Here is a 6,824-nt window from a genome sequence, read left to right as displayed (position 1 = left end):
GTGCGGGTGGCACATAAAAGACACCATTTCGAGCGTGGCCGTTTTCGTGCGGGTGACACGTAAAAGCACCCACTACACTCTCTGAGTGGTTGGCGTTAGGAAGGGCATCCAGCTGTAGAAACTCTGCCAAATCAGACTGGAGCCTGGTGTTGCCATCCGGTTTCACCAGTCCTCAGTCAAATCGTCCAACCCATGCTAGCATGGAAAGCGGACGTTAAACGATGATGATGATGATGATGAATTTAGGCACAAAGCCTGAAATTGTGGGGCTGGGAGCAGCTGATTAGATTGATCCCAGTGCTCAACTACTACTTATTTTATTGTCCCCCAAAAGATTGAAAAGCAAAGTTGAGCTCTGTGGAATTTGAACTCTGAACATAAAGAGCCAGAAGAGACACTGCTAAGCATTTTGTCTGATGTATTAATAATTCTGCCTTTTATAACAATAATAAGCCTTTCTACCATAGGTACAAGGCCTGAAGTTTTGGAGGAGATGGCTTGCTGATTAAATTGACCCCAGTGTTTCACTGGTACTTAATTAATTGACCTTGACAGGATGAAAGGCAAAGTTGACCTTGGCAGAATTTGAACTCAGAATGTAGGGACAGATGAAATGCCACTAAGCATTTTGCCCGATGTGCTAATGATTCTGCCAGCTCACTGCCTTAATAACAATAATCCTTTCTACTGGAAGCACAAGGCCTCAACTTTGGGGGAAAGGATTAAGTCGATTACATCAACTCCAGTGTTGTCGACCTTGGCAGAATTTGAACTCAGAATGTAAAGGCAGATGAAATGCTGCTAAGCATTTTGCCTGGCGTGCTAACAATTCTGCCGGCTCACCACCATAATGATAATAATAATAATAATAATAATAATAATAATGGTCTTCAATTTAGGTTTGAGGTTTTGAGGGCAAAGGATATGTTGTTACCATTGACTCCAGTGTTTGATTAATACTTTATTTTATCACTCTTTACTGCTAGTCCACTGATCTCATAATTGTTTGAAATTTAGGCACAAGGCCAGCAATTTTGAGGAAAGCGGGTTAGTCAATGCCACTGATCCCAGTTCATGTCTGGTACTTTATTTTATCAAACCTGAAGGGATGACCGTAGCTAGATTTGAATGCAGAGCACAAAAAGCTGAAAAAAATTACACAAAGCATATTTCTGATGCTCCCATGATTCTGCCAGCTTGCTGCTCTTCATGGCTTCTAAATTAGGCACAAGGGCAATAGTTCTGGGGATGGGGAGCATTGTGAGCTTACAAGGGGAATACCATGAGAAAGGAACCCTATAGGAATTGCTGGGTGTTTTCTGGAGTTAAAATTTTTCTTACAAATAAAATAGTTAAACCTGTTACACTATTTATAGTTTGAACATATTGTAAAAAGTCTTTGTCAGTTTGTCAGGATTAGAATATGAGATGAACATTGTGTTATCAGAGATCTGAAACATGATTGATGATCCTTGAAGGTCCCATGTTCACTATTTGTTCTTTTTTTTTTTATCTAAAATATAACTTTCTGAATAAATATCACTTCAATAGCAAAATCTATAAATATCTTATTTGATTGCTTCAATATTTATTTCCAACACTTTTATAAACAATATTCTTTTGTATTATATACTTAAATTAATTACCTTTGTTAGAAATAATTATTAGTAAATTATTGATTTTTTTGTAATTTAATGCAAGATGGTTCGTTTCGTTTCGATTTCTTTTTCAATTACTTTTGTTTTTAACCCATGGAAACGAATAATCAGACTCGAAAGTATCAGCAATATTCAACTGAGTAGGGTGTTTATTAAAACGGCATTTGGACAATGTTATATTTTGTGATCCAGAAATCGAAATGACTGAAGCCGGCAAAAATCGGCATATGTAACATAATGTCCTGTAATGATTCATTTCAGAAAGGAAATGAAACCGTAGGAATGTTTTTCTTTGAAACTGAAAATTGAGCTGACTGAAAATAATTATGTCGTGTATTTGTCTTAACACAATGAACATTGAAAATACAACAATTAACTTTTTTGTATCGTTGAGATCGAGCGATATATTGTAGTGAAGCGATGGGTTTGGTGAATCGCAACTCATGTTCAAACAGCAAAGCATTGAGGAATTGTATATGCAGTAGTTAACTAGTATAATTATTTAAGAGATGTATGTGCTGTTTGATTTATCGAAAATTCTGTACAGATTGTCGAAAATGGTTTACACAATACTAAATGCCTTCTAATTCTTATATTTTTTAGCATATTAAAAATATAGGTAATTTTTCAGAGTAATTTTTTTCTCTTAGTGAAAATCGTGTGGGTGTTACTCTGAAAAGTTATCAAAAAATAACCCAAAAGAATTATACAAAAGATTATATTTTACAATTACCATTTTATAAACGGTTTACATCATTTTGTTCCATTTTAAAGAAAACAATCCTGTCGTTTCCTTATAGCAAATAAAAGTGAGAGCCTATAATGGTTACTTATATCTTTTCACTATTTCACCTACCTCGAGAGAAAGGTGGATTAATGTACATTAACGGAAAGGTGTAGTGGTAAGAATTTACAGACATGGAGTTGGGTGAGAGGCAAAAAAAAAAATTAAAAAATTGGACAAAACATTCTTTCACAGAAGGAAGCAACCACCAAATTCTTTGTCCTTTTCCTCGGTAGTGACAACTATTCCGAATGTCCAGAAACTATACCCGTCTCATGAGAGGAGTGAGTAAAAATTTACTGTAATAATAATTAGCTCTACAAGATGCAACAAAACTGATCTCAAAAATTTACCATTTGATCGCATATGTGATCGAGTATCAACATACAACTAAATATTGACTGAAGGCAGAATCTAACTTTGGATAACGACATAAAAATAACTACGAAGCCATGGAATGTGACTCAGTACAAGTTCACACAATAACCTAACTAAGAATTCAAACATTGTATTGGTGGTCAGAAGGTACACACAAAAGACAAATATTTCTGTCGCTAAATCGTTCAAGCACATATTTTTGAAGCCTCCGTTAACATTATTAACTATTTAAAACATGTTCTTCCGATTCTTATAGTTTAAACATGTTATTCAGAATTTGCAAATTTTCCTTAATCAAATAAAAGTTAATTAAAAAAAGTTTCTTTTCTTTTTTGTAAATCGTTTTCTTTTGTAATTCAGAAAGTTAAGGGATTTAAGCTGCAATACTTAAATATATATTAGTGTGAGTGAGTGTGTGTTTGTATGTATGTGTTTGCAGCGCAGATATCGCTTTGCGACCACGTGGTTTCGAGGTTAGTCCCACTGCACGGCACGTTAGGCAGACGTCTTCTACAATAGTCCCGAACCAACCAATTCCTTGATAGTGAATTTGGTAGACAAAAACTGTGAGGAAACCCGTCGTGTGTGTGTGTTTGTATTTGTCCTCCAGGGTTGGTTTGTTTACATGCCTGTAATCTAGCAGTTTGGCAAAAAATACCGATAGAATAAGTACCACAGTCTTTTATAAAATATGTACGGGGGGAGGGGTCGATTTCTTCGTCTAAACCTTTCAAGACGATACCCCAGCATGGCTGCAGTCCAATGACTGAAACAAGTAAGAGATAAAATAGATAATTCTGAGTGACTACTGAGTTAAAGGGTGCATACTTGTGATATTACTGGTACTCAAAGGGCAGTGGACTGGTAAAAGACATTCCTTGTGGTTATATATTTAGGCACTTTACGCTGAGTTCAAATCTAACCGAAGTCACCTTTGTCTTTCATCCTCCCATAGGTGATAATTAAGTATTCTCAAATCAATAGTTCTAATTTTTTTTTTTACCGACCCTGACCTACTACGGTGAAAAACAATGTTGACTTGCGTTAGGATTTGAACTCAGTATTGAGAATTCAAATCTCACCAGGAAGAACTTTCTCTGACTTGTAGCTCCCACAGAAATGATTTTTAACATTGATACAGGCTTCGGATTTATAAGAGAACTATCAAATGATTTGATCTCAATAAAATCCGAGGTCAACCATTCCTTTCATCCTTTCGGAGGCGATAAAAATCTACCAAGCGAAGGTGGTTGGATTGGCATAACTGAAAGAACATCGGACCGGATGCCTTGCGGTATTAAGTTCAGATGCCACATTAACCTACTTGGAGGGGTAAAATTAACCTGCCAATAGGTTTAACATCATCTGGCATCTTGGATGCCTTTAGCAGAGTCCATTCTGTTGCAAGGTTTTCTGTTTAGGTTTCTGATTTGAGGATACATTCCTACCCAGCAGTCTCGGAGGCCCTGTAAAGGAGTCATGGGCAGTTTACCCTACTGACTAAAAGGTAATAATAGTGATAAAAAATACAGATGGATGAAACCAGATACAGTGAGGTGATGGTATTTGCCTACTCATTGTCTTAAAATAACGAGTATTCCTTACTTTGACGATATGAGACCTAGATTTTACACTCGATTAAATCGACCCAATACTTGACTGATACTTATTTTCCCATCGGGTACATATATACCCTGTCTCACCTTGCCAGAAATAACAGCCAACTAAACCAACTCATCATATCACACCCTACTATCTTGAATGGGGAATGCACATTGTGTAACGTAGACCTAACTATACTTAGATCACCGCTGCTGCGCTTTTCAAAACCAGAAGGCAGAGCTAAGCAACAACAATATCCGAGATGCATATTTTCCCCCCTATTTCCTACTAAAGACAACTAAATAACTGTATCAAAATAAGTCATTTTCAATATTTTTAAGAGCGCTGAATTAGTAGAATCATCAAAGCTTTCGTCAAAAAAAATACTTTGTAGTATTTGTTTCGGCTCTTTGCATTTGGAGTTCAAATCCCGCCGAGGCAAATTTTTGCAGCCTTCCTTTTGAGATCGATTAGACACAATACCAATTTGTACAGTACTGGGATCGATTTAATCGACTGCTGATATGTGCTAACGTGCAAATTAGGTGAGCATGGTACAATAGAACTTTAATACCCGCCTAATCGTGAGGATTCTTACGGAAGGTGAAGTGATACACCGCCTGTAGTACACTGTCGTTACAATATTTTATACTAATATCAAATATTGACACAAAGCCAGCAATTTCAGGGATAAATCGATTATATCAACCTCAGTGCTCAACTGGTACTTATTTTACCTACCCCGAGAGATTAAAACGCAAAGTCAACCTCGGCAGAAGCAATATTATATATTAACACATACACACATCATTTACTCACTTTTTTAAAAAGCGGACCCTGTATACGAGGGTATGCTGAAAAGTTCCTGGGTGTAAGGGTATTGCGAAAGCCTGGTTGGAGGCCTAACCTTCCGAGTTCTTTTACAGGACTTAGAAAAACCGAAGGACCACTGCGATAAGTGTGTGAATTTGAGAGGGGAATATGTTGAATAAAATCAGAATTAACTGATCCTCCTATATTTTCTTTTACCCAAAACCAGGAACTTTTCAGCATTCCTTCAGACACATCATTTATTCACACACTTTCTCTAAAAGTGGATCCTGTGTATATGTGTAGGCATATGTATGCGCGCATACTCAGTATAGTTACGAAGTTCGTTTTGCTATCACGAGGTCCTGACTTTAATCTTACTGCAGCACATTTTGGACAAAATGTCATTGTCATACTTTGATTCTGCCTGTGAATTACATATCTGGAATCCTCAGTCACTTATATGTCAATTCAGGAGCAGGAAATTCAGTTACTCGAAAATCGAATCCTCATGTCAAACGACGGAGATCCGCTGCACCCACATCTATGTCTACCTTTTATGCAGAATAATTTCAAAATATATTTCATTAAAATCCATGCAAATCTTAAAAGTATTATTTTATTTTTTTAAAAAATCCACTTTTTTTTTATTACACATTCTAAAACAAGAATTAATTCTTAGGTTACGCAATATAAGAAAACTCCTAGCTGGCATAAAAAAACAAATTTAATGCCAGCAAGCTATAAAGGAGCTGATTCAGGGAAATTTTAAGTACAAAACGGAAAAGAAAATTAGAAGAGTTGTAAGACAATATTCAAAGTATGAGAAAAAGATACATTCATACATATATACTTACACGTATACAGACATTAATTGAGTGTAGAGTTACGTGAATCAAGGACTGAGAGTTTCATACTTTGCACTTATCAAATATTGTACATACATACATATGCATGTATATATGAATGTGTGTGTGTGGGTATAATACACACACATATGTATGTATGTATGTGTGTGTGTGCATATACTAAGGGTGCTGAAAAGTTCCTGGCTTTGGGTAAAAGAAAATACAGGAGGATCATTTAAGTATGATTTCATCCAACATATTCCCTTCTCAGATTCACACACTAATTGCAACAAAGAACTCGGAAGGGTGGGCCTCCAGGAACTTCTCAGTACCCCTCGTATGTATGTATGTATGTATGCATGTATGTCAGGCTGTGAGCGTAATGGCTTGCTTCGGTAGGTGCCATTGAACCTTGTGCTGTGCGAGTAATCACCGTAATAAGAAAAAAATAATAATAATAAAACTCCCCAACAATGGTTTCAATACAGTTTTAACAGAAAGATTTGGAAGAATTAGAAGAAAGTTCGGTAAATTTGGATCCTTTCACCCACATGATTTTCACTATAGGCGCAGGAAAGGCTATGTGGTAAGTAGCTTGCTTACCAACCACATGGTTCCGGGTTCAGTCCCACTGCGTGGCACCTTGAGCAAGTGTCTTCTACTATAGCCTCGGGCCAACCAAAGCCTTGTGAGTGGATTTGGTAGATGGAAATTGAAAGAAGAGCGTCGTATATATGTATATAT

Source organism: Octopus bimaculoides, chromosome 9 (assembly GCF_001194135.2).
Source record: "Octopus bimaculoides isolate UCB-OBI-ISO-001 chromosome 9, ASM119413v2, whole genome shotgun sequence".
Taxonomy (NCBI): domain Eukaryota; kingdom Metazoa; phylum Mollusca; class Cephalopoda; order Octopoda; family Octopodidae; genus Octopus; species Octopus bimaculoides.
The sequence above is the reverse complement of the archived record's forward strand: the minus strand, read 5'-3'. Positions refer to the sequence as shown.